The sequence below is a fragment of the Montipora capricornis genome, unplaced genomic scaffold (assembly GCF_036669925.1).
Source record: "Montipora capricornis isolate CH-2021 unplaced genomic scaffold, ASM3666992v2 scaffold_387, whole genome shotgun sequence".
Classification (NCBI taxonomy): Eukaryota; Metazoa; Cnidaria; class Anthozoa; order Scleractinia; family Acroporidae; genus Montipora; species Montipora capricornis.
In genome coordinates this window covers 1-26,752 of record NW_027180119.1, presented here as the reverse complement: position 1 = coordinate 26,752, position 26,752 = coordinate 1, and the positions used below count along the sequence as shown (strand labels likewise).

Here is a 26,752-nt window from a genome sequence, read left to right as displayed (position 1 = left end):
GTTCCACTTCCCGCCAAATGTGTACCGTATCACCAGTTCCACCCAGATGCTCCCACAGTTGTTGCAAGCCCTCCGTCAGATAAAGTGTCAGCCGTTCAGTTTCTGAGGAGTGGCCGTGTGCGTGTTACGCTCAAGTGTGCCGAATACAGGAACGATCTCCTTACGGCGTCCTCGTTTTTCTGCTCGGCGGTGTATCCGTTCCTGTTACTGTTCCCGACGCTGTCATCCGTTCTGTTTATGTGCGTGACTTACCTTTTGAAGGTCCCTGATGTCAATGTACAAGATGTATTCCAGTCCTTTGGCGTTGTCCACTCTATTCGTCCGTGTTACTTTCGTGATTTCCCGTCCGTGGCAAATGGTACTCGTCTTGTTCTTATGTCTTTCAAGGAGTCTGTCCAGTCCATCCCGTCTACGCTGAGTGTTTCTGATTTTCCCGTTCGTGTGTGGGTAATGCAGGCCAAACCTGTCATCTGTCCTATTTGTCATGACGGTGGTCATCTGCCTCGGGCCTGCCCTTTTTCGGGTCGGTGCCTGCGCTGTAAACAGTCCAGGTCACAGGGCCCGGGATTGTAAGCAGGCCTGGTGCCACCTCGTCCCAGTCTTCCAGTTCCCTCGTCCGTTCCTGTCCCTACTGTTCCTGCTCCGCCGTCACTCAAATTTGAATTTGTTCCTGTTTCCACCAGTCTCAGTCAGGGCCCCAGGCCTCGTCTCTCTGCTCCCGTCAGTGTTCCTGTCAGTGCTCCTGCCACCCCTCCTGTTCCGTCCCCTGTCCTTGTGCCATCCGTCTCGTCAGATTCCTCTGCAACCATCTCGTCTTTTTCTGTTTAGCCATCCCTGTCTCGTCTGTCCTCGTCATTGGTCTACCAATGTTGAAGTGTCTGCTGATGTCGAAGCCGGAGAGATTGTCATGTCCGTCCCGCCAGTTCCTGATGAAGTTCCGGAGTCTCCAGCCCATTCAGTATCGTCGCTACTTTCGACCCTGTCCGATGTTAAAATGTTAACTCCGTCTCCCTTTGTCAAGAATGGAAACCCGGATCTGAATCAGTCTACTGTCCTTAAACTCGTCAAAAGTCTAGCCCAAGTCTCACAAGTTGTCTGTGTCCAGTGATGGAAGTCGATCATGTCGTTGCCGGTATTTTTCGTTAGTCGGTCTCGTGTTCCTGTGTATGTCTGTTAAGAATTGTTAAGAGGGGTGGGGTTCGATTCCCCAGCGAGTTTGGCGAGCTGGTGCTCCCCCGTTTTGGTGGCTGGACCATTTCACTTTGTCCGTGGCTGTCCTTTTATGGCGCATGGGCATTTGCACTCTCGCCCATGCTACCGCCAAAAAACAAAAAAAACTTACCTGACGCGGGAGGCACTGTGATCAGGGAGGCCAGTCCTCTCAAGGTGAGGCTCTTTCATTGCACTTCGATTGGGTTGACCCTTGCGATTACCCCAAATGTGGGGAACTCGATCGTTTAATTTCTGGTTGTGTGGACCTGCGTTCGCGTTAGTCCCCGCACGTAACCGCGGTGTCATTGTTGGCTAATGGGATTGTTTGTTGGTAACGTTTCTGGAATGGCAGGTAAGGAGATGCGGTGGCGGTGTAAGGACTAAGGAAGGTGAGTTTTAGTTGTGAAGTCCACTGCTGAAATTGTAGGTGAATGTTCCGTACTTGGTTGCACTGAAAAACTGTGATTTCATTTCTCTCATTCTTGGCCGTACAGAGGGGAGACGACGTGTTTCTTTCAGCAGCCGCATCGCTTTCCATCGATCGACGATTGAGACAAGAAAATGCCAGCGGGTCGATCTCTTATCCTCGTGCATCGTTTCGAAAACGTAATTGTATGTGTGTTTGGTACTGCTCCATCGCGATAGATTTCTTTTGCGTTGTGTTATGTTTGCGTGTCTGGAGAGCCCGTTGTGCATTGAGTAACTGAGGACCCGCCAGATCAGTTGGCGTGTACATTTCGGTGGCCAACACGTTGTGTTTGCTCTATGTTATCATTTATTGGATTGGTTATCATAAAAAGTAAATCTTTCATGGTCAGGATAGTGTCTTATCGGCCCTTTTTGAATACGTACTGTCCCGTGTTGAGGCAGGGAACAGTAAGACTTTGCAGTGCGCTATGCCACGTACGTCACGTTTTCGCAAGATTAATGTTGTAGTCTTGTAGCCCTGGTTGAATACATATCATTGGGGCTCGGTTAACTTGCATATAATGCATAACAGTGTAAGCATTTTTTGCTTGGCTGATCCTGTTTCTTTGCCTCACACGAAAAGATACTTTTCATGTCATAAACGTTGGATTGATAAGATCTCGCGCGGCACGCGCTCCCTTGGGAATAACAAGTTCCACTTTCTCGTGTGACTATTTTGTTTTTGTCGTATGTCTCATCTTGGACATATCGTTGGCATGTTGTGGTCAAAAAACCTGGTTTGGAATGTTCTTTCATTGAAAGAAACTGAGATTTTTTGAGATAATCAAGTGTACAGAAGGAAAAAGGGAAGCCTACAACACGGGGTATTCCCCGGCGGTCGCCCACCCCAGTACCATCCGCGCCCGACAGCGCTTAGCTTCGTTGATCCGACGAGAACCGGTGTTTTACCTGGGATATGGTCGTAGACAAGTAATTTGCCGTGAAAATTAACTTTGTTATAAGGGAAAATGAAAACGAGGTTCCGAGCAAGCACAATGTGCATTTGATTCCTCTTCCTGTCCCGCAAGTGCCATGCAATGCTGGTTCTGCTGCCCACTGTTACAAGAGCCGATCGTTGTGTGCGCACTCGCTTTCAGGTTGGGCTCTTGGGCATTCCTATCCCTTGGCACGGATTGTAATCGGACCACATAAATCTCGTGGCCATGAGACTGGTAGCACCTTGTCCGCCGTGAGCATTTACGGAAATCGATCCTCGCCCTTCTCGATAAGATCAAGTGTAGTATTTGTTCTTAGCATCGTAATATCTGATACGCTGCTCATCGAGCAGCTCATATATTAAACTGATTTTTGGAACTGGGCCGTGGAAAAGAGGCTTGCCTCGTCCCGGCCACGGGTTGCCTCGGTATAGCACTACCTCCGAGCGTGGCCCACTTCCCTCTGGGGAAGAAATAATCAAGTGAAAGCAGAAAAAGTGACCAAGCAACCAACCTTCACATTCTCTTCTCTTTTCTAGGTAGCATAGCAGCGAGTGGACAGCACGACACGACAGGACGAGGAGCACGTGACCTCCCTTACCACATGGTATGCGCAGACAAGTTGCGTTTTGCGGTCCCGGAGAGGCTGAAAAGGCATACTTACCTGACGCGGGAGGCACTGTGATCAGGGAGGCAGTCCTCTCAAGTGAGGCTCTTTCATTGCACTTCGATTGGGTTGACCCTTGCGATTACCCCAAATGTGTGGTAACTCGAGCGTATAATTTCTGGTAGTGGGGACCTGCGTTCGCGCTAGTCCCCGCACCAAACCCGGTGGCAAAGCTGCATAATGAGAAGGTTTGCTGGTAACGGTTCAGGCAGGGGTCGGAAGGAGATGCATTGGTGGTGTCAGGGCAAAGGCAGGTGAGTTGTATTGGAGACGTCCACTGCTGAAATTGTAGGTGAATGTTCCGTACTTGGTGCACTGAAAAACTGTGATTTCATTTCTCTCATTCTTGGCCGTACAGAGAGGGAGACGACGTGTTTATTTCAGCCGCATCGATTTCCATCGATAGACGAGTGAGACAAGAAAATGCCAGCGGGTCGAGCTCTTATCCTCGTGCATCGTTTCGAAAACGTAAGTGGATGTGTGTTTGTACTGCTCCATCGCGATAGATTTATTTTGCGTTGTGTTATGTTGCGTTCTGGAGAGCCCGTTTTGCATTGAGTAACTGAGGACCCGCCAGATCAGTTGGCGTTACATTTCTGTGGCCAACACTTTGTGGTTTCTCTATGTTATCAGTTAATTGGATTGTTATCATAAAAAGTAAATCTTTCATGGTCAGGATAGTGTCTTATCGGCCTTTGAATACGTACTGTCCGTGTTGAGCAGGGAACAGTAAGACTTTGAAGTGCGCTACGTCACGTAAGTCACGTTTTCGCAAGATCAATGTTGTAGTGTTGTAGCCTTCGTTGTATACATATCATCCGGGCTAGGTTAACTTCCATCTAATGCATAACAGTGCATGCATTTTTTACTTGTCGTATCCTGTTCTTTTGCTCACACGAAAAGATACGTTTCATGTCATAAACGTTGGATTGATAAGGTCTCGCGCGCACGCGCTCCCTTGGGAATACAAGTTCCACTTTCTCGTGTGAATTAATTTGTTTTTGTCGTATGTCTCATCTTTGACATATCGTTGGCATGTTGTGTTCAAAAACCTGGTTTGGAATGTTCTTTCATTGAAAGAAACTGAGATTTTTTGAGATAATCAAGTGTACAGAAGGAAAAGGGAAGCCTACAACACGGGGTATTCCCAGGCGGTCTCCCATCCAAGTACTAACCCCGCCCGACAGGGCTTAACTTCGGTGATCGGACGAGAACCGGTGTTTTCCCTGTGGTATGGTCGTAGACAAGTAATTTGCCGTGAAAATTAACTTTGTTATAAGGGAAAATGAAAACGAGGTCAGAGCAAGCACAATGTGCATTTGTCCTCTTGCCGTCAACGCAAGTGCCATGCAATGCTGGTGCTGCTGCCCACTGTACAAGAGCGATCGTTGTGTGCGCCTCGCTTTCAGGTTGGCTTTGGGCACTCCTTCCCTGGCACGGATTGTAATCGGACCACCATATCTCGTGGCCATGAGACTGGGAGCACCTTGTCCGCCGTGAGCATTTACGGGCATCGGCTTCTCGGCCTTTTGGCCAAGATTTCTTTTGCTTTTTGCAGGAAGTTGCCTTCAGAAGTGATGGATGCTGATTCTGAGATGAGGTTCGTGGACGTACCCTGAGAAAACAGAAGAAAAAGATTTGGTGGATTACAGTGTTTCCCCGTGAAGAACGTACCCAGAACGTACCCCTATCCTGGGCTGAGCGAGCAGAGAGAAAAACAGAATCCCACATGGTCCAGCATGGCAGGTTCGAGTAGTACCCAGCGCATCTGCGCTCAGAGATCTACGCCTTTTGACGGTAATCCTGCCTCCACAAAGTTTAGGTGAGCTGTCAGAAATAGACCGAGCTCGGCTGTATCGCCTTAATGGCGTTCCCAGTCGGCCATGTTCCGCTCGTTTTCGGTTATCCGATAACTCAATGAACGCGCGAGAACCATTTTAGACCGTATCACTTCTACTGGTGTCATGCGCAATCACGTCAAATGCATCCAGCGCCTTCAGTCTGGACAAATTGAGGTCACTTTCACTACCGTTGCAGATCACGATTTATTTTTGAGCAGCAAGGCCGCTTTGGCCGTTGGCAACCACGATCTTTTGCTCATATTCCATCTAATAGCTCGGCTATTTATGTAACTGTCCACAATGTCCCCTGGGAACTTCCTGATAAGTTGTTGATGACACGTTTGATGAAATATGGTGCAGTATACTCATGCCGGCGTGCTTTTAATCAAAGCCTGCTACCCGAGGAAAGTGCATGATGGTCGACGGGTGCTTCGAATGACGCTTACAACCATGATATCCCGTCCTTTCTGAAGATTGGGCCGTACCTCCTACGAGTTTTTTTTACCTTCAGCAACCTAAGGTTTGCTGGAAAATGTTCATCTCACGAGCACATGGGGAGAAAATTGTCCCTCTCCCTATTGTTTTAACTGTGATCAGTCTGGTCATCTTGCAGCAGATTGTCCTGAATGTATTAGATGTTCTCTTTGCAAAGCGGAAATCATTTAGCTGTTGATTGTGATGGAAACTGGGGCCGTCGGACTCTAGCCCAACGAACCCCAGCAAGAATTGAGGAGTCTTCAGAACACGACCTTGCTGTGATGGATCAATATGCTGAGGAAGCGGTTAGAATGTGAGCGCTGTAGAATCGAGTGCTGAGGATGTGGAGTTAAAGGAGAATGCTGTGGAAACGCTGACGGATCCCGATCTTGAGCAGAACGAGAAAGCTGTGGAGGCGTTAAACGGATTCTGATCTTGACGAAGAGTCTGAAGATTCTCAGGATGACATTCGCTCCTTTTCTGACGATGAGGCCCGCAGAGGTAGAGTCTATACGTGAGTTTTCATCATCAGAATCGCCATCTAAGCCTAAGCAGCAGCGGAAACGTGAATCTATAGCTGAGTCACACGATCAGAAGAGGCCTAAGACTGATGAGAATCCCCCTAAGTCCTTTCTTTCAAGTCTGCCACTCTGAATGTACAGGGTCTTAATTCCGATAAACTATAGCCTGATTTCAGAATTTTTTTCACGCATGAGCCTTGATTTTATTTTGTCTCCAGGAAACAATGATTTCTGATGAAACTTCTCAATCGGCTCTCGCGCGAAAGTGGAATGGCCCTAGTTATTGTCTCCGGCCGTTTGGTCGGAGAGGAGGCGTTGCAATTTTGTGCTCTCCTTATCAGCGTGACAACATTTCTGTGTGGCAGAAGGATACAGAGGGGCGTCTTATCAGTCTTTTGTTGGACGATCAATAGTATCCGAATCAATCTTGTTAATATTTACACCCCTACGTACCCGACGGAAAGGAAGACCTTTTTTCAATCGCTTGACCCTTTTTTATTTTCCAAATTCTCGATTAGTTCTAGTAGGTGATTTTAACTGTTATGATAGTGCTATGGACAAATTGGGTGGTTCGGGCTACGATCGACTCCCGTTTGTCCGATCTTAAGTCAGTACATTTTCTACGAGATGCTTGGCGTTTAAAAAACCCTAGAGATCGGCAGTTTACGTGGTTTAATTCTGATTTATCGATAGCAAGTCGTCTTGACTCCTTTTTAGTCTCTCGCTATATGTGCGAGCAGGTGTTGACTTGCGAAATTCACCCGTGCGTATATTCGGATCATGATTTTGTTTATCTTGAGTTAAATTTGCATAATATAAAGCCTCGAGGATCGGGAGGTCTGGAAATTTAATATTTACTCTTACAAGACGGTGATTTTTGCTCTTCGATGCTTGATTTAATTGATCTTTCTTACAATTACGCTCCTCTTTTCCGTCGGATATCGTTATGTGGGATCAGCTTAAGTATGAGATGAAATGTTTTTCTATTAACTATTCACGGGAGAAGTGGCGTCACTTCTCTCGTGAAAAGATCTCAACAATCAATCGTTTAAGCCTTTTAAAGCGCCAACTTGCTGCCGGAAATCCAGCTGTTAAATCCGAAATTTTGAATTTGGAATCTTTTTTGAAGCAAACTTTTTGATCGTCAGTTAGAAGGCTCCAAAATTAGGAGTCGTGCCGAATGGCTTGAACAAGGTGAAACTCCTTCCAAATTTTTTTTTGCGCCTTGAAAATGAGCGATATGCAAAAATCCTTTGTTTCGTCAGTATTTAATGCGGCTGGAGAGGAAGTTTCCTCTCTCCCAGAAATGATAGCAGCTCATACGGCCTTTTATACTGATTTTTTCCGTGGTAACATCAATCTAGAATCGCAGAATGAATTATTTTCTCATGTTTCGGCGCGCCTGAGTGAAGCCGAATCATTCTCTTGTGAGGGTCCTTTGACTCTTACAGAGGGTGTCGGAAGCACTCCGGCGTTCAAATCGAAATAAATCTCCAGGTGCTGACGGATTAACGGTCGAATTTTTACGCCCATTTTTGGGACAAGTAGGATCTGCTTTTAGTAGATGTTTTTAACCAGGGTCTTGCTCGGGGCGCGAATTACCCGATTCAATGAAGGCAAGTATTACTCGTTTAATTCACAAGAAAGATGACAAACGAAATCTTAAAAATTGGAGGCCGATTTCATTATTGAATGTCGATTATAAAATTTGTTCGAAAGCCTGTGTCTATTCGCTTAGCTAGTGTGATTGGATCTATCGTTGACCCCGATCAGACTTGTTCAATCCCAGGTAGATCAATTTTATGCTAATCTCGCTTTATTACGTGACACACTTGCCTTTATTGAACGTACTGGCGAATCTGGGTATCCTGCTTTCCCTGGATCAGGAGAAAGCCTTCGATCGCGTAGACAGATCCTTTTTGCTAGACTTACTTGACTTATTTGGTTTCGGGTCCATGGTTTCGGACAACTATTGCGACCCTATATAACGGGGGCGTATATGCAGGTTTTGGTTAATGACTTTCTATCTGACTCAATCCCGTTGGAAAAGGGTGTCAGACAGGGCGATGCTCTTGTCCCCAATGTTATACGTTCTATGCGTGGAGGTTTAGCTTGCAAAATCAGAGCCTCCCAGAACATTGAAGGCTTTCTCCTGCCAGGTGCGAGGGGACTACAGTTTAAGGTTTGCCAGTATGCTGATGACACGACCGCTTTTGTTAAAAATGAGAAGTCTTTGAAAGCACTTTTTGACGTTATTGCTATTTTTGAGCGGGGCTTCTGGTGCAAACTTAACCTATCAAAAACGGAGGCCCTGTGGCTCGGGGCCTGGAAAGACAGGACCGACGAGCCACTGGGCCTCACGTGGGTAAGAAAAACTAAGATACTCGGTATCTTTTTCGGATCAACTGATGTTGAGCGTGATAACTGGGAACCGAGACTCTCTAAAACTTGATAAATGTGTTTCTAGTTGGAAAAATCGATTCTTTCAATGATTGGTAAAGTTCTTGTTTTAAACATCCTCGGTCTCTCTAAACTCTTGTTTGTTCTAGCACCCTTACCCCGCCCAAGTGGGTATATGACAGAGTTAATCAGATCATCTGGCCCTTTTTGTGGGGCTCACGGATCGAGACTGTTGCTCGGAGGTCTTTAATTTGTTCAGTATCCGAGGGTGGTCTTGGCCTTAGAGAGTTTCGGTCCCCCAGGGTCAGGCTTCGCGCCTTTCCATTCTATGTCGTAATATTTCTAATGTTAATCAAAGTGTTTTTATTTGCTTAAGTATTTTTGCGGTGCCCAGTTGGCGTCGATGAACGTGGCTGGGCATCTTTACGTGATAATGCCCTCCCCCAGTGCCCTGTACCCTCGACCTTTTATGCCCCCCTATTACTGACCCTGCGAGACCTTCGTTTTCCCTCAAACTTTTCTTTTTTCCGCCAAAGAGTTTTATTCTCTTCTTTTTGCCAAAGTTTTTTTTTTCCGTCCCTATTTTGCCCTACCTGTGGAACCCTTTCATCTCCCGACCCTTTTCTTTAGCGCGTCATTGGTTGCACGTGCGTGACAATTTTACCGAAAATTAAAAAAACGATGTGGCCTGGTTGATCACTTTACGTGCAATCAAGGTGCGCGATTCTTTAAGAAACTGGGGCTATATTTCTTCTTCCCCGTTGCGCCTCTTGCCCTAGGATAGAAACGATCGATCACTGTTTTTAAAACTGCCAAAGAGCTAAGTCTGTGTGGCTCCACTTCGTTCCCCTTTTGTCGGCCCCTTTTATCTGCCCCTTTCGCTCCCAATTGCGCGACTGTTTTCTTTATAATCAATTTTCGTGCCCGCACTCCCAAAAACTTTCGCATTGCCTTATTTCTTATTAAAACCATCCTATATGCCATCTGGAAATTCCGTAACAAAGCCACGTTCCATAACGGAAGAGAGAGGACCCCTAGGGCAATTATTCGATATATTAAACAAGACATTAGAAACAGAATTCTATTGGACCAACACCGGCTCAGCCCCAATGTTTTCCGGGACCTCTGGTCCACCCAGCATTATGTTTTTTTTCGGGAGCACGATAATTTAGTGTTTACTTGTAATCATCATTTTTCCTTTTTCTTTTCGGTGCATAACGCGCCTTTTTTTCATGTTCCTGTTTGCTGTAATTACCTTTTCTGATTTATATATGGAATCTTTGTAAATATTGTTCATAATTGCCTTTGAATAAAGTTTTAAAATACAAAAATCTGTTCTTATCAGCTTAATATCTGATACGCTGCTCATCGAGCAGCTCATATATTAAACTGATTTTTGGAACTGGGCCGTGGAAAAGAGGCTTGCCTCGTCCCGGCCACGGGTTGCCTCGTATAGCACTACCTCCGAGCGTGGCCCACTTCCCTCTGGGAAAGAAATAATCAAAGTGAAAGCAGAAAAAAAGTGACCAAGCAACCAACCTTCACATTCTCTTCTCTTTTCTAGGTAGCATAGCAGCGAGTGGACAGCACGACACGACAGGACGAGGAGCACGTGACCTCCATTACCACATGGTATGCGCAGACAAGTTGCGTTTTGTTGCGTCCCGGAGAGGCTGAAAAGGCATACTTACCTGAACGCTGGTTTTAGCCCTTGGTTAGTACCTGTGTGTGGTCTGTGCTGACTTGTGGTTTGCTGCGTCCTTATATTTTTTCCCCCCGTTTTCACTTGTGGGAGCGTAAGTTTATACATATATAATTATCCTTGTCTTTTTGCTTTTATTATACGTTTAGCTGCTTTCCTTGTATTTGTATATAGTTTAACTGGGTGACCCTCCCAAGGACTTATGCTGGGCGTTCTGCCCCTAACTCGGGGTAAGCCCATCTTTTTGACCTATTGTATCCGGCAAGCCCCACAAAGTGTAGGTGGGTCCCCGGCACTCTTTTTCTTTTTTTGCATTTTCGTAGGCCGGCAAGCCCCACAAAGTGTAGGTGGGTCCCCGGCACTCTTTTTTTTTTTTTTTTGCATTTTTGTAGGCCGGCAAGCCCCACAAAGTGTAGGTGGGTCCCCCGCACTCTTTTTTTTCTTTTTTTGCATTTTCGTAGGCCGGCAAGCCCCACAAAGTGTAGGTGGGTCCCCGGCACTCTTTTTTTCCTTTTTTGCATTTTCGTAGGCCGGCAAGCCCCACAAAGTGTAGGTGGGTCCCCGGCACTCTCTTTTTCCTTTTTGCATTTTCGTAGCCGGCAAGCCCCACAAAGTGTAGGTGGGTCCCCGGCACTCTTTTTTCCATTTTTTGCATTTTCGTAGGCCGGCAAGCCCACAAAGTGTAGGTGGGTCCCCGGCACTCTTTTTTTCCTTTTTTTGCATTTTCGTAAGCCGGCAAGTCCCACAGAGTGTAGGTGGGTTCCCGGCGCTCTTCTTTTTTACCTTTTTGAATCGTAAGCATGCGGTTTAACCGCACTGTTAACATTTATGTAGGCCATAAGCTGGCCGGTAAGTCTCGCGATGAGATTATGAGGGCTATCTCCTCAAAGTTTCCCGCTGCTGTAGCTATTCAGCAGAGCTTAGATGTTATTCGGGTTACTTTCAAAACCGTTGACGATGCCCGTGATGTTGTTTCTCTTGGTGGCATCCGTCTTTTGGCCTCTGGTGCAAAGTTGATGGCGGTCCTCCTTCTTCGATCGTTCATCTTTTTGATTATCCCTTTGAGGCTTCTGATGACCATGTTAAGGACACCTTTTCCTCCTATGGTTTGGTTAGGAAGGTTCGTGGGCAGAGATACTTGGGTTCCGAAATTTTCACTGGCACCAGACTGATTGATCTGGTCATGTCGCGTCCTCCACCTCGTTTTGTAATTGTGGATGGCTTTACCTGTCGGGTATGGTTCAAGGGTCAACCCCTGATCTGTAACATCTGTCAGACTGAGGGACATAAGGCGGTCGACTGCCCTGATAGGGACAGGTGTCGTCTCTGTTCTGAGATGGGGCATATTGCACGGGAATGTCCAACTCGTGCCTATGCTAACGCTGTTGGTCAGCAGGAGCCTCGTGTGGAGGCTGTACCTGACCCTTCTGTTGCTGACGCCACTGCTTCGGCTGAGTCTGTGTTTCTGACCGTGGAGGGTGGCTCAGGTGATCCTGTCCCTCTCTCCTATGGACTTGTCTCAGCTGGTGAGAGTGATAGGGTCTCTGTGCCCCCTTCTGCCCATGTATCTTCCATTGATGAAGCTTCTGATCCGGTTGTGGCTACTTCCGACTCTCCACCCGTTGGTGGGGGTGAGTCTCCCGAACAAACTAGTCAATCAATCTTAGTTGGTTTTGAGGCCACTTTTTCTACTGTTGAGAATGTGCCCTCTAATCTTGTTATGCCTGATGGGCTGCTAGGCCTTTTTCTGTTTTTCGGACGGTACTATTGTTGAGGACCCCCCGGCCTCTGACCCGGTGGCCCCCTTGATCCTTGATGGCACTTCTGTTGTGGCCGGTGATGATAACGAGGTCCCAGCCTCTGTGGATCTCTCTGCTGTTGACAATGTTTCCATTGAAGTCTGTGAGGTAGGGCGAGGTTTTTTGCCTGATGGCATCAGCGATTTCTCCTTAGGTTCTTCCTCTGTTTTGATAGACTCTTTCACCGAGGGGTCTGAGTCTGTGATTGCCGAGGGCACCCTTTCGCGGTGCTCCTCTTCTGTTGAGGATTTCTCTTCCTCCTTATCTCTGGATGCGCAACAGCCTTCTGATTGTGAGCCTCTCCCTCAGAGGCGCCGGGTTAAGCGTAGGCATATCCTGTCTGATCAGGAGCCTGATGAGGTTACTGTTCACCTCGATCGGACCATGTCGGACCTTACTTCTAAGAGATACCGAGAGCGCTCCCCCCTCTCTGGTGGGAGGCACCCCGGTCTCCCGGCTATTTCTCAAAGTCAGCCTCCCCCTTCTTCTGGGAGATCGCTTGCTAGTACTGGTTCTGGAAGTCGGCCTCCGTGGCGGTGATTTCTCTTAACTAATCATGGCCACTTTTATCTCTGTTAATGTTAATGGTATTAGGGATGCCAATAAACGGCTCTCCTTTCTGCAGTGGTTGTCTCATTTATCGGCTGATTTTGTTTGCCTGCAGGAATGTCATGTTACTTCCTGTGCTGAGAGTTCTGCCTGGTTCGCGCCCCTTATGGCTTCCAGGCAGTGTCTTCTCGGGGTTCCTCTCACTCATGTGGCACTGTCCTTCTGTACAGGAATAAATTTGAGCTTGTCAGTTCTTTTTGCGATGTCGCTGGCCGCCTTTCTTCCGCCGTGTTTAAGTGGCATGATGTTGTTTTTCGTGTCATCTCTTTATATGCCCCGTCTCGTAACCCCCGACAGGGATCGTTTCCTTGATTATGTTCTTGATAATTTTGACTCCGCTCTCCCAACGGTTTTGTTGGGGCGATTTCAACACTGTTTTTAATCGCCTCTTGGATCGTCGTGGTTCTGATACCTCTGATGACAGTCGAGAAAGTACAGCACTTTTGAGTACTCTCTTTCAGGAGCTATGTGTCATTGACATCTGGAGAAGGCTTCACCCGAGCGTTACCTCATTTACTTGGTCTAGGTCGGATGGTGCCTTTGCTTCACGTATTGACCTTTGTGGCTATCCCCTTGTTTGGGTTCATCTGGCTCCATCTTGTGACATTTTGCCTTGCCCATATTCCGACCATTCTGCGATCCTTCTGAAGACATCTTTTCCCGAGCCCTTTCCTCGGGGCCCGGGGCGATGGGTTTTTAACTCCTCTCTGCTTCATGACTCATCTTTTGCCGAGGCCATTCGTTCCTTTTGGTCCTCTTGGAAACTGCGGAAAGCCTCCTTTCCCTCCCTTCTAGTGTGGTGGGATCGGGGCAAGGAGAAGGTTAGGGAAATTGCTATTGCTTTTTGTTCCCGACGAAAGCTGTCTCAAGTGCAGGCCAGGACTTTATACTCTGACCTTGCTTCTCATCTTAAGAGACAGATTGATAATGGTTCTGTTAGCCTTCTTGACGTATATGAGCGTATTCTGAATAAAATTTCTGATTTGGACAAGGCCGCTGCTGATGGTGCTCGGGTGCGTTCCCGGGTTTAAATGGGCTGAGGAGGGTGAGGCCTCCACTCGTTTCTTCCTTCGTCAGGAGCGCAAGCGGGCTTCTGAAAGTTGGATCTCGGCCATGAGGCGTCCGGATGGTTCCATTGTCGCTGACATTTCTTCCATCTGTTCCTCTTGGGTGGAGTTCTACTCCTCCCTTTTTTTTCTGCCGAGCCAGTTGATTCTACTGTTCAGGATGACTTGTTATCTAATGTTCAGGCTCGCCTCCCTGCGGGGACCTGTGATCTTTGTGAGGGCCTTTTGACTGTCACCGAAGTGCATTCTGCTTTGCTTGGTATGGCCACTGGTAAGTCTCCAGGCTCTGATGGCCTCCCCATGGAGTTCTTTTTGCATTCTGGGATGTCCTCGGGGCCGATCTGGTTGAGACTCTTAATGCTTCTTTCGTTGCTGGCCTTCTGCCCTCTTCGCTTAGAGGCGCTTTGATTACTCTCATTTTTAAGAAGGGTGATCGCTTGGATCATAAAAATTGGAGGCCTATTAGTCTCCTCAATGTCGATTATAAGGTGTGTGCTAGGGCCCTAGCGGGGTCGCTTACTCAAAGTCTTGCATCATGTTATTGATCCCGATCAGACTTGCGGAGTGCGGAGTGCGCGGGCGTTTTATAGGCGAGAATGTTGCTCTTCTGCGGGGGATGTTGTCGATTTCACCTCTGAATCTGGGATCCCTGCAGCAGTCTTGTCATTGGATCAGGAGAAGGCCCTTCGATCGTGTTGATTGGGCCTTTCTCCTCCGCACTCTTACTCACATGGGCTTCGGCCCCTCCTTCGTTTCATGGATCCGTCTCTTGTATACCAATGTTCGCAGCGCCATCCTCATTGACGGTTACACCTCAGAGTCCTTCTTGCCTAGTCGTGGGGTGAGGCAAGGGATGCCCTCTCTCGCCTCTCCTTACGTTATTTATTTCAATTGAGGTTTTGGCTGCCTCTCTCCGTGCTAGCCCTGCTATTCGTGGCTTGCGCTTTGCCTGGGGTGGCCCCTGAGCTGTCCGCACTTTTCATTATATGCTGATGATACTTCAGTAATTGCCTTGTCCGATGAAGCTATTGCTGCCGTTTTCCAAGTTTATCATCGCTTCGAAATAGGGAACGGGTGCCAAATTGAATTTGAGCAAATGTCGTGGCCTGTGGTTGGGCCCTTGGCGTAACCGGGTGGATGCCCCAGTCCCCATCCTGTGGTCCTCTGCTTCCATCAAGGTCCTCTCGGTGTTTTTTATTGGGCATGGTGATCTTTCTTCTCAGGAGAATTGGTCCCCCCGTCTGGAAGCTGTTCGTAAGTGTCTTCTGTCTTGGCGCGGACGCTCCCTCTCTTTCTCGGGCAAAGCCCTTGTCATTAACGCTCTGGCATTGTCTCGAGTCTGGTATGTCGCTTCACTTGTGTTTATGCCTCCTTGGGTTGAAGCGCGAACTTACTAGACTGATTTTTGACTTTTTTGGGGTGGGCAAGCGGGATCTTGTTGCCCGGAGGGTTTTGTACTGCCCTCGTGAGTGTGGGGGCTTTTTCTGTTGTTTCTGTTCCTTTTAAGGTCTATTCTCTTCTGGCTCAGTGGGTCAGGCGCCTCGAAATGTGCCATAATGGGTGGGTCTATCTTTTGACATATTGGCTCTTGGACCGCTTTGGGGTCACCCCTCATGATGCTTTCGCTGATCCTTCTGTTGTATCCCTTGATCGTCTCCCCCCATTTTATACTGCTTTATTTCGTGCGTGGATTGCTCTCGGGGGGCATTCATCCTCCTCTGGCCTCCTGGTCGGATTGGGCTCTGGCTGTGATCCTGTCAGAGTGTCCACCATCTCTTGTAAGTCTTGCTATCGCTTGCTCATCTCTCTGAACTTGGTTCAGCCTCATTGTGTAGCTAAGTATGGCCCGCTTTTTGGGCCCATTGACTGGTCTTCCACCTGGAGGTCTCTATATTTCATGCCCCTGGATAAGCGGGTCATCGACGTCTGCTGGCAGATTTTCACATGGCGTTCTTTACACCGCTGAGCGTTTTTGTCTGGTTTTGGATATGGCGTTTTCTACATCGTGTTTTTGTGGCGCTCCTCTCGAGTCCCTTGAGCATCTCTTTTTTCTCGTGCCCTTGGCCCAGAGTGGCCTTGCCTGGATTCAAAGCCTTTTGTCCCGTGCTTCCTCTCTTGCTCCGTCCATTTCTGTAAAACATTGTCTTTTTGGTTTTTCTTCGGATGATTTGCGGTTAGTTCCCCGTGTCTTCTGCTACCTCTTAAATGTTTTGTAAATTTGGTGTCTGGATTCAGCGCAATGATTTTCGTTTCCGTAACATTCGGCCCAGTGCTGTCCGCCTTCTGGCTTTTATTAAAGGTCGCATTCATTTTTATCGCTGCTCATCGAGCAGCTCATATATTAAACTGATTTTTGGAACTGGGCCGTGGAAAAGAGGCTTGCCTCGTCCCGGCCACGGGTTGCCTCGGTATAGCACTACCTCCGAGCGTGGCCCACTTCCCTCTGGGGAAGAAATAATCAAGTGAAAGCAGAAAAGTGACCAAGCAACCAACCTTCACATTCTCTTCTCTTTTCTAGGTAGCATAGCAGCGAGTGGACAGCACGACACGACAGGACGAGGAGCACGTGACCTCCATTACCACATGGTATTCGGAGACAAGTTGCGTTTTGCGGTCCGTGAGAGGCTGAAAAGGCATTCTTACCTGACGCGGGAGGCACTGTGATCAGGGAGGCAGTCCTCTCAAGGTGAGGCTCTTTCATTGCACTTCGATTGGGGTGACCCTTGCGATTACCCCAATGTGGGTAACTCGAGCGTATAATTTCTGGTAGTGGGGACCTGCGTTCGCGCTAGTCCCCGCACCAAACCCCGGTGGCAAAGTTGGCTAATGGGAAGGTTTGTTGGTAACGTTTCAGGCAGGGCAGGGAAGGAGATGCGGTGGCGGTGTAAGGACTAAGGAAGGTGAGTTGTATTTGTGAAGTCCACTGCTGAAATTGTAGGTGAATGTTCCGTACTTGGTGCACTGAAAAACTGTGATTTCATTTCTCTCATTCTTGGCCGTACAGAGAGGGAGACGACGTGTTTATTTCAGCCGCATCGATTTCCATCGATAGACGAGTGAGACAAGAAAATGCCAGCGGGTCGAGCTCTTATCCTCGTGCATCGTTTCGAAAACGTAAGTGGATGTGTGTTTGTACTGCTCCATCGCGATAGATTTATTTTGCGTTGTGTTATTTGCGTTCTGGAGAGCCCGTTTTGCATTGAGTAACTGAGGACCCGCCAGATCAGTTGGCGTTACATTTCTGTGGCCAACACTTTGTGGTTTCTCTATGTTATCAGTTAATTGGATTGTTATCATAAAAAGTAAATCTTTCATGGTCAGGATAGTGTCTTATCGGCCCTTTGAATACGTACTGTCCGTGTTGAGCAGGGAACAGTAAGACTTTGAAGTGCGCTACGTCACGTAAGTCACGTTTTCGCAAGATCAATGTTGTAGTGTTGTAGCCTTCGTTGTATACATATCATCCGGGCTAGGTTAACTTCCATCTAATGCATAACAGTGCATGCATTTTTTACTTGTCGTATCCTGTTCTTTGCTCACACGAAAAGATACGTTTCATGTCATAAACGTTGGATTGATAAGGTCTCGCGCGCACGCGCTCCCTTGGGAATACAAGTTCCACTTTCTCGTGTGAACTATTTTGTTTTTGTCGTATGTCTCATCTTTGACATATCGTTGGCATGTTGTGTTCAAAAAACCTGGTTTGGAATGTTCTTTCATTGAAAGAAACTGAGATTTTTTGAGATAATCAAGTGTACAGAAGGAAAAGGGAAGCCTACAACACGGGGTTCCCAGGCGGTCTCCCATCCAAGTACTAACCCCGCCCGAGAGGGCTGCCCTTCGGTGATCGGACGGGAACCGGTGTTTTCCCTGTGCTATGGTCGTAGACAAGTAATTGCCGTGAAAATTAACTTTGTTATAAGGGAAAATGAAAACGAGGTCAGAGCAAGCACAATGTGCATTTGTCCTCTTGCCGTCAACGCAAGTGCCATGCAATGCTGGTGCTGCTGCCCACTGTACAAGAGCGATCGTTGTGTGCGCCTCGCTTTCAGGTTGGCTTTGGGCATTCCTTCCTTGGCACGGATTGTAATCGGACCACCATATCTCGTGGCCATGAGACTGGGAGCACCTTGTCCGCCGTGAGCATTTACGGGCATCGGCTTCTCGGCCTTTTGGCTAAGATCAAGTGTAGTAATCTGTTCTTATCAGCTTAATATCTGATACGCTGCTCATCGAGCAGCTCATATATTAAACTGATTTTTGGAACTGGGCCGTGGAAAAGAGGCTTGCCTCGTCCCGGCCACGGGTTGCCTCGGTATAGCACTACCTCCGAGCGTGGCCCACTTCCCTCTGGGGAAGAAATAATCAAGTGAAAGCAGAAAAAGTGACCAAGCAACCAACCTTCACATTCTCTTCTCTTTTCTAGGTAGCATAGCAGCGAGTGGACAGCACGACACGACAGGACGAGGAGCACGTGACCTCCATTACCACATGGTATGCGCAGACAAGTTGCGTTTTGCGGTCCGGAGAGGCTGAAAAGGCATACTTACCTGACGCGGGAGGCACTGTGATCAGGGAGGCAGTCCTCTCAAGGTGAGGCTCTTTCATTGCACTTCGATTGGGTTGACCCTTGCGATTACCCCAAATGTGGGTAACTCGAGCGTATAATTTCTGGTAGTGGGGACCTGCGTTCGCGCTAGTCCCCGCACCAAACCCCGGTGGCAAAGTTGGCTAATGGGAAGGTTTGTTGGTAACGTTTCAGGCAGGGCAGGGAAGGAGATGCGGTGGCGGTGTAAGGACTAAGGAAGGTGAGTTGTATTTGTGAAGTCCACTGCTGAAATTGTAGGTGAATGTTCCGTACTTGGTGCACTGAAAAACTGTGATTTCATTTCTCTCATTCTTGGCCGTACAGAGAGGGAGACGACGTGTTTATTTCAGCCGCATCGATTTCCATCGATAGACGAGTGAGACAAGAAAATGCCAGCGGGTCGAGCTCTTATCCTCGTGCATCGTTTCGAAAACGTAAGTGGATGTGTGTTTGTACTGCTCCATCGCGATAGATTTATTTTGCGTTGTGTTATGTTGCGTTCTGGAGAGCCCTTTTTGCATTGAGTAACTGAGGACCCGCCAGATCAGTTGGCGTTACATTTCTGTGGCCAACACTTTGTGGTTTCTCTATGTTATCAGTTAATTGGATTGTTATCATAAAAAGTAAATCTTTCATGGTCAGGATAGTGTCTTATCGGCCCTTTGAATACGTACTGTCCGTGTTGAGCAGGGAACAGTAAGACTTTGAAGTGCGCTACGTCACGTAAGTCACGTTTTCGCAAGATCAATGTTGTAGTGTTGTAGCCTTCGTTGTATACATATCATCCGGGCTAGGTTAACTTCCATCTAATGCATAACAGTGCATGCATTTTTTACTTGTCGTATCCTGTTCTTTGCTCACACGAAAAGATACGTTTTCATGTCATAAACGTTGGATTGATAAGATCTCGCGCGCACGCGCTCCCTTGGGAATACAAGTTCCACTTTCTCGTGTGAACTATTTTGTTTTTTGTCGTATGTCTCATCTTTGACATATCGTTGGCATGTTGTGTTCAAAAAACCTGGTTTGGAATGTTCTTTCATTGAAAGAAACTGAGATTTTTGAGATAATCAGTGTACAGAAGGAAAAAGGGAAGCCTACAACACGGGGTATTCCCAGGCGGTCTCCCATCCAAGTACTAACCCCGCCCGACAGGGCTTAACTTCGGTGATCGGACGAGAACCGGTGTTTTCCCTGTGGTATGGTCGTAGACAAGTAATTTGCCGTGAAAATTAACTTTGTTATAAGGGAAAATGAAAACGAGGTCAGAGCAAGCACAATGTGCATTTGTCCTCTTGCCGTCAACGCAAGTTGCCATGCAATGCTGGTGCTGCTGCCCACTGTACAAGAGCGATCGTTGTGTGCGCCTCGCTTTCAGGTTGGCTTTGGGCATTCCTTCCTTGGCAACGGATTGTAATCGGACCACCATATCTCGTGGCCATGAGACTGGGAGCACCTTGTCCGCCGTGAGCATTTACGGGCATCGCTTGTCTCAGCTGGTGAGAGTGATAGGGTCTCTGTGCCCCCTTCTGCCCATGTATCTTCCATTGATGAAGCTTCTGATCCGGTTGTGGCTACTTCCGACTCTCCACCCGTTGGTGGGGGTGAGTCTCCCGAACAAACTAGTCAATCAATCTTAGTTGGTTTTGAGGCCACTTTTTCTACTGTTGAGAATGTGCCCTCTAATCTTGTTATGCCTGATGGGCTGCTAGGCCTTTTTCTGTTTTTCGGACGGTACTATTGTTGAGGACCCCCCGGCCTCTGACCCGGTGGCCCCCTTGATCCTTGATGGCACTTCTGTTGTGGCCGGTGATGATAACGAGGTCCCAGCCTCTGTGGATCTCTCTGCTGTTGACAATGTTTCCATTGAAGTCTGTGAGGTAGGGCGAGGTTTTTTGCCTGATGGCATCAGCGATTTCTCCTTAGGTTCTTCCTCTGTTTTGATAGACTCTTTCACCGAGGGGTCTGAGTCTGTGATTGCCGAGGGCACCCTTTCGCGGTGCTCCTCTTCTGTTGAGGATTTCTCTTCCTCCTTATCTCTGGATGCGCAACAGCCTTCTGATTGTGAGCCTCTCCCTCAGAGGCGCCGGGTTAAGCGTAGGCATATCCTGTCTGATCAGGAGCCTGATGAGGTTACTGTTCACCTCGATCGGACCATGTCGGACCTTACTTCTAAGAGATACCGAGAGCGCTCCCCCCTCTCTGGTGGGAGGCACCCCGGTCTCCCGGCTATTTCTCAAAGTCAGCCTCCCCCTTCTTCTGGGAGATCGCTTGCTAGTACTGGTTCTGGAAGTCGGCCTCCGTGGCGGTGATTTCTCTTAACTAATCATGGCCACTTTTATCTCTGTTAATGTTAATGGTATTAGGGATGCCAATAAACGGCTCTCCTTTCTGCAGTGGTTGTCTCATTTATCGGCTGATTTTGTTTGCCTGCAGGAATGTCATGTTACTTCCTGTGCTGAGAGTTCTGCCTGGTTCGCGCCCCTTATGGCTTCCAGGCAGTGTCTTCTCGGGGTTCCTCTCACTCATGTGGCACTGTCCTTCTGTACAGGAATAAATTTGAGCTTGTCAGTTCTTTTTGCGATGTCGCTGGCCGCCTTTCTTCCGCCGTGTTTAAGTGGCATGATGTTGTTTTTCGTGTCATCTCTTTATATGCCCCGTCTCGTAACCCCCGACAGGGATCGTTTCCTTGATTATGTTCTTGATAATTTTGACTCCGCTCTCCCAACGGTTTTGTTGGGGCGATTTCAACACTGTTTTTAATCGCCTCTTGGATCGTCGTGGTTCTGATACCTCTGATGACAGTCGAGAAAGTACAGCACTTTTGAGTACTCTCTTTCAGGAGCTATGTGTCATTGACATCTGGAGAAGGCTTCACCCGAGCGTTACCTCATTTACTTGGTCTAGGTCGGATGGTGCCTTTGCTTCACGTATTGACCTTTGTGGCTATCCCCTTGTTTGGGTTCATCTGGCTCCATCTTGTGACATTTTGCCTTGCCCATATTCCGACCATTCTGCGATCCTTCTGAAGACATCTTTTCCCGAGCCCTTTCCTCGGGGCCCGGGGCGATGGGTTTTTAACTCCTCTCTGCTTCATGACTCATCTTTTGCCGAGGCCATTCGTTCCTTTTGGTCCTCTTGGAAACTGCGGAAAGCCTCCTTTCCCTCCCTTCTAGTGTGGTGGGATCGGGGCAAGGAGAAGGTTAGGGAAATTGCTATTGCTTTTTGTTCCCGACGAAAGCTGTCTCAAGTGCAGGCCAGGACTTTATACTCTGACCTTGCTTCTCATCTTAAGAGACAGATTGATAATGGTTCTGTTAGCCTTCTTGACGTATATGAGCGTATTCTGAATAAAATTTCTGATTTGGACAAGGCCGCTGCTGATGGTGCTCGGGTGCGTTCCCGGGTTTAAATGGGCTGAGGAGGGTGAGGCCTCCACTCGTTTCTTCCTTCGTCAGGAGCGCAAGCGGGCTTCTGAAAGTTGGATCTCGGCCATGAGGCGTCCGGATGGTTCCATTGTCGCTGACATTTCTTCCATCTGTTCCTCTTGGGTGGAGTTCTACTCCTCCCTTTTTTTTCTGCCGAGCCAGTTGATTCTACTGTTCAGGATGACTTGTTATCTAATGTTCAGGCTCGCCTCCCTGCGGGGACCTGTGATCTTTGTGAGGGCCTTTTGACTGTCACCGAAGTGCATTCTGCTTTGCTTGGTATGGCCACTGGTAAGTCTCCAGGCTCTGATGGCCTCCCCATGGAGTTCTTTTTGCATTCTGGGATGTCCTCGGGGCCGATCTGGTTGAGACTCTTAATGCTTCTTTCGTTGCTGGCCTTCTGCCCTCTTCGCTTAGAGGCGCTTTGATTACTCTCATTTTTAAGAAGGGTGATCGCTTGGATCATAAAAATTGGAGGCCTATTAGTCTCCTCAATGTCGATTATAAGGTGTGTGCTAGGGCCCTAGCGGGGTCGCTTACTCAAAGTCTTGCATCATGTTATTGATCCCGATCAGACTTGCGGAGTGCGGAGTGCGCGGGCGTTTTATAGGCGAGAATGTTGCTCTTCTGCGGGGGATGTTGTCGATTTCACCTCTGAATCTGGGATCCCTGCAGCAGTCTTGTCATTGGATCAGGAGAAGGCCCTTCGATCGTGTTGATTGGGCCTTTCTCCTCCGCACTCTTACTCACATGGGCTTCGGCCCCTCCTTCGTTTCATGGATCCGTCTCTTGTATACCAATGTTCGCAGCGCCATCCTCATTGACGGTTACACCTCAGAGTCCTTCTTGCCTAGTCGTGGGGTGAGGCAAGGGATGCCCTCTCTCGCCTCTCCTTACGTTATTTATTTCAATTGAGGTTTTGGCTGCCTCTCTCCGTGCTAGCCCTGCTATTCGTGGCTTGCGCTTTGCCTGGGGTGGCCCCTGAGCTGTCCGCACTTTTCATTATATGCTGATGATACTTCAGTAATTGCCTTGTCCGATGAAGCTATTGCTGCCGTTTTCCAAGTTTATCATCGCTTCGAAATAGGGAACGGGTGCCAAATTGAATTTGAGCAAATGTCGTGGCCTGTGGTTGGGCCCTTGGCGTAACCGGGTGGATGCCCCAGTCCCCATCCTGTGGTCCTCTGCTTCCATCAAGGTCCTCTCGGTGTTTTTTATTGGGCATGGTGATCTTTCTTCTCAGGAGAATTGGTCCCCCCGTCTGGAAGCTGTTCGTAAGTGTCTTCTGTCTTGGCGCGGACGCTCCCTCTCTTTCTCGGGCAAAGCCCTTGTCATTAACGCTCTGGCATTGTCTCGAGTCTGGTATGTCGCTTCACTTGTGTTTATGCCTCCTTGGGTTGAAGCGCGAACTTACTAGACTGATTTTTGACTTTTTTGGGGTGGGCAAGCGGGATCTTGTTGCCCGGAGGGTTTTGTACTGCCCTCGTGAGTGTGGGGGCTTTTTCTGTTGTTTCTGTTCCTTTTAAGGTCTATTCTCTTCTGGCTCAGTGGGTCAGGCGCCTCGAAATGTGCCATAATGGGTGGGTCTATCTTTTGACATATTGGCTCTTGGACCGCTTTGGGGTCACCCCTCATGATGCTTTCGCTGATCCTTCTGTTGTATCCCTTGATCGTCTCCCCCCATTTTATACTGCTTTATTTCGTGCGTGGATTGCTCTCGGGGGGCATTCATCCTCCTCTGGCCTCCTGGTCGGATTGGGCTCTGGCTGTGATCCTGTCAGAGTGTCCACCATCTCTTGTAAGTCTTGCTATCGCTTGCTCATCTCTCTGAACTTGGTTCAGCCTCATTGTGTAGCTAAGTATGGCCCGCTTTTTGGGCCCATTGACTGGTCTTCCACCTGGAGGTCTCTATATTTCATGCCCCTGGATAAGCGGGTCATCGACGTCTGCTGGCAGATTTTCACATGGCGTTCTTTACACCGCTGAGCGTTTTTGTCTGGTTTTGGATATGGCGTTTTCTACATCGTGTTTTTGTGGCGCTCCTCTCGAGTCCCTTGAGCATCTCTTTTTTCTCGTGCCCTTGGCCCAGAGTGGCCTTGCCTGGATTCAAAGCCTTTTGTCCCGTGCTTCCTCTCTTGCTCCGTCCATTTCTGTAAAACATTGTCTTTTTGGTTTTTCTTCGGATGATTTGCGGTTAGTTCCCCGTGTCTTCTGCTACCTCTTAAATGTTTTGTAAATTTGGTGTCTGGATTCAGCGCAATGATTTTCGTTTCCGTAACATTCGGCCCAGTGCTGTCCGCCTTCTGGCTTTTATTAAAGGTCGCATTCATTTTTGCTGACTCATCGAGCAGCTCATATATTAAACTGATTTTTGGAACTGGGCCGTGGAAAAAGAGGCTTGCCTCGTCCCGGCACGGGTTGCCTCGGTATAGCACTACCTCCGAGCGTGGCCCACTTCCCTCTGGGGAAGAAATAATCAAGTGAAAGCAGAAAAAGTGACCAAGCAACCAACCATTCACATTCTCTTCTCTTTCTAGGTAGCATAGCAGCGAGTGGACAGCAGGACACGACAGTACGAGGAGCACGTGACCTCAATTACCTCTTGTTCTGAGCAGCCACGTTGCGTTTTGCGGTCCCTGAGAGGATGAAAAGGAATACTTACCTGACGAGGGAGGCAATGTGATCATGGAGGCAGTCCTCTCAAGGTGAGGCTCTTTCATTGCACTTCGATTGGTTGACCCTTGCGATTACCCCAAATGTGGGTAACTCGAGCGTATAAATTTCTGGTAGTGGGGACATGCGTTCGCGCTAGTCCCCGCACCAAACCCCGGTGGCAAAGTTGGCTAATGGGAAGGTTTGTTGGTAACGTTTCAGGCAGGGCAGGGAGGAGATGCGGTGGCGGTGTAAGGACTAAAGGAAGGTGAGTTGTCTTGGTGTAGTCCACTGCTGATATTGTAGGTGAATGTCCCGTACTTGCTGCACTGAAAAACTGTAATTTCAGTTCTCTCTTTCTTGGCCGTACAGAGAGGAAGACGACGTGCTTATTTCAGCCGCATCGATTTCCATCGATAGACGAGTGAGACAAGAAAATGCCAGCGGGTCGAGCTCTTATCCTCGTGCATCGTTTCGAAAACGTAAGTGGTTGTGTGTTTTGTACTGCTCCTCGCGATAGATTTCTTTTGCGTTGTGTTATGTTGCGTTCTGGAGAGCCCGTTTTGCATTGAGTAACTGAGGAACCCGCCAGATCAGTTGGCGTTACATTTTCTGTGGCCAACACTTTGTGGTTTCTCTATGTTATCAGTTAATTGGATGTTATCATAAAAAGTAAATCTTTCATGGTCAGGATAGTGTCTATCGGCCCTTCGCATACGTATTGTCCGTATTGAGCAAAGAACAGTAAGACTTTGAAGTGCGCTACGTCCCGTAGTGTTTTCGCAAGATCAATGTTGTAGTGTTGTAGCCTTCGTTGTATACATATCAGCCGGGCTAGGTTAACTTCCATCTAATGCATAACAGTGCATGCATTTTTACTTGTCGTATCCTGTTCTTTGCTCACACGAAAAGATACGTTTCATGTCATAAACGTTGGATTGATAAGATCTCGCGCGCACGCGCTCCCGTGGAATACAAGTTCCACTTTCCGTGTGAACTATTTTGTTTTTGTCGTATGTCTCATCTTTGACATATCGTTGGCATGTTGTGTTCAAAAAACGTGGTTTGGAATGTTCTTTCATTGGACGAAACTGAGATTTTTTGAGATAATCAAGTGTACAGAAGGAATAAGGGAGCCTACAACACGGGTATTCCCAGGGCGGTCTCCCATCCAAGTACTAACCCCGCCCGACAGGGCTTAACTTCGGTGATCGGACGAGAAACCGGTGTTTTCCCTGTGGTATGGTCGTAGACAAGTAATTTGTCCGTGAAAATTAACTTTGTTATAAGGTAAAAGGAAAACGAGGTCAGAGCAAGCACAATGTGCAGTTGTCCTCTTGCCGTCTCCGCAAGTGCCATGCAATGCTGGTGCTGCTGCCCACGTTACAAGAGCGATCGTTGTGTGCGCCTCGCTTTCAGGTTGGCTTTTGGGCATTCCTTCCTTGGCACGGATTGTAATCGGAACCACCATATCCTCGTGGCCATTGACTGGGAACACCTTGTCCGCCGTGAGCATTTACGGGCATCGCTTCTCTGCCCTTTTGGCTAAGATCAAGTGTAGTATCTGTTCTTATCATACTAATATCTGATACGCTGCTCAGCCGGCAGCTCATATAGTAAACTGATTTTTGGAACTGGGCCGTGGAAAAGAGGCTTGCCTCTTCCCGGCCACGGGTGGCCTCTGTATAAGCACTACCTTCCGAGCGTGCCTCACTTCCCTCTGGGGAAGAAATAATCAAGTGAAAGCAGAAAAAGTGACCAAGCAACCAACCTTCACATTCTCTTCTCTTTTTCTAGGTAGCATAGCAGCGAGTGGACAGCACGACACGACAGGACTAGGGCACGTGGCCTCCATTACCCCATGGTATGCGCCGCCGAGTTGCGGTTTGCGGTCCCCGAGAGGCTGAACAGGCATACTTACCTGCCGCGGGACCCACGGTGATCAGGGACGCAGTCCTCTCAAGGTGAAGCTCTTTCATTGCACTTCGATTGGTTGACCCTTGCGATTACCCCAAATGTGGGTAACTCGAGCGTATAATTCTGGTAGTGGGGACCTGCGTTCGCGCTAGTCCCCGCACCAACCCCCGTGGCAAAGTTGGCTAATGGGAAGGTTGTTGTAACGTTTCAGGCAGGGCAAGGAGAGATCGGTGTGCGGTGTAAGGACTAAGGAAGGTGAGTTGTATTTGTGAAGTCCACTGCTGAAATTGTAGGTGAATGTTCCGTACTTGGTGCACTGAAAAACTGTGATTTCATTTCTCTCATTCTTGCCGTACAGAGAGGGAGACGACGTGTGTTTATTTCAGCCGCATCGATTTCCATCGATAGACGAGTGAGACAAGAAAATGCCAGCGGGTCGAGCTCTTATCCTCGTGCATCGTTTCGAAAA

General features: G+C 48.1%; 13 non-coding genes and 4 pseudogenes across 13 annotated transcripts; 12 read left to right on the top strand and 5 right to left on the bottom strand.

The window, feature by feature from the left end:
- Positions 1-1,334: 1,334 nt before the first annotated feature.
- On the top strand, positions 1,335-1,499 carry LOC138035425 (U1 spliceosomal RNA). Its single transcript, XR_011129583.1, has one exon. It is a non-coding gene; the product is annotated as a U1 spliceosomal RNA (small nuclear RNA).
- Positions 1,500-2,489: 990 nt separating this feature from the next.
- Positions 2,490-2,608, bottom strand: LOC138035437 (5S ribosomal RNA; annotated as a pseudogene).
- A 277-nt stretch (positions 2,609-2,885) lies between these two features.
- Positions 2,886-3,077, top strand: LOC138035429 (U2 spliceosomal RNA). Its single transcript, XR_011129586.1, has one exon. It is a non-coding gene; the product is annotated as a U2 spliceosomal RNA (small nuclear RNA).
- A 194-nt stretch (positions 3,078-3,271) lies between these two features.
- On the top strand, positions 3,272-3,435 carry LOC138035423 (U1 spliceosomal RNA). The gene has a single exon (XR_011129581.1). It is a non-coding gene; the product is annotated as a U1 spliceosomal RNA (small nuclear RNA).
- A 973-nt stretch (positions 3,436-4,408) lies between these two features.
- LOC138035432 (5S ribosomal RNA) lies at positions 4,409-4,527 on the bottom strand. Its single transcript, XR_011129589.1, has one exon. It is a non-coding gene; the product is annotated as a 5S ribosomal RNA (ribosomal RNA).
- A 5,292-nt stretch (positions 4,528-9,819) lies between these two features.
- LOC138035431 (U2 spliceosomal RNA) lies at positions 9,820-10,005 on the top strand. The gene has a single exon (XR_011129588.1). It is a non-coding gene; the product is annotated as a U2 spliceosomal RNA (small nuclear RNA).
- Positions 10,006-15,964: 5,959 nt separating this feature from the next.
- LOC138035433 (U2 spliceosomal RNA) lies at positions 15,965-16,140 on the top strand (annotated as a pseudogene).
- A 193-nt stretch (positions 16,141-16,333) lies between these two features.
- On the top strand, positions 16,334-16,496 carry LOC138035422 (U1 spliceosomal RNA). The gene has a single exon (XR_011129580.1). It is a non-coding gene; the product is annotated as a U1 spliceosomal RNA (small nuclear RNA).
- Positions 16,497-17,470: 974 nt separating this feature from the next.
- LOC138035436 (5S ribosomal RNA) lies at positions 17,471-17,587 on the bottom strand (annotated as a pseudogene).
- A 267-nt stretch (positions 17,588-17,854) lies between these two features.
- Positions 17,855-18,047, top strand: LOC138035428 (U2 spliceosomal RNA). The gene has a single exon (XR_011129585.1). It is a non-coding gene; the product is annotated as a U2 spliceosomal RNA (small nuclear RNA).
- A 193-nt stretch (positions 18,048-18,240) lies between these two features.
- On the top strand, positions 18,241-18,404 carry LOC138035421 (U1 spliceosomal RNA). The gene has a single exon (XR_011129579.1). It is a non-coding gene; the product is annotated as a U1 spliceosomal RNA (small nuclear RNA).
- Positions 18,405-19,380: 976 nt separating this feature from the next.
- Positions 19,381-19,499, bottom strand: LOC138035420 (5S ribosomal RNA). The gene has a single exon (XR_011129578.1). It is a non-coding gene; the product is annotated as a 5S ribosomal RNA (ribosomal RNA).
- A 4,501-nt stretch (positions 19,500-24,000) lies between these two features.
- Positions 24,001-24,174, top strand: LOC138035434 (U2 spliceosomal RNA; annotated as a pseudogene).
- Positions 24,175-24,368: 194 nt separating this feature from the next.
- LOC138035424 (U1 spliceosomal RNA) lies at positions 24,369-24,532 on the top strand. Its single transcript, XR_011129582.1, has one exon. It is a non-coding gene; the product is annotated as a U1 spliceosomal RNA (small nuclear RNA).
- Positions 24,533-25,500: 968 nt separating this feature from the next.
- LOC138035435 (5S ribosomal RNA) lies at positions 25,501-25,620 on the bottom strand. Its single transcript, XR_011129590.1, has one exon. It is a non-coding gene; the product is annotated as a 5S ribosomal RNA (ribosomal RNA).
- Positions 25,621-25,890: 270 nt separating this feature from the next.
- LOC138035430 (U2 spliceosomal RNA) lies at positions 25,891-26,084 on the top strand. Its single transcript, XR_011129587.1, has one exon. It is a non-coding gene; the product is annotated as a U2 spliceosomal RNA (small nuclear RNA).
- A 195-nt stretch (positions 26,085-26,279) lies between these two features.
- LOC138035427 (U1 spliceosomal RNA) lies at positions 26,280-26,441 on the top strand. The gene has a single exon (XR_011129584.1). It is a non-coding gene; the product is annotated as a U1 spliceosomal RNA (small nuclear RNA).
- Positions 26,442-26,752: the final 311 nt, after the last annotated feature.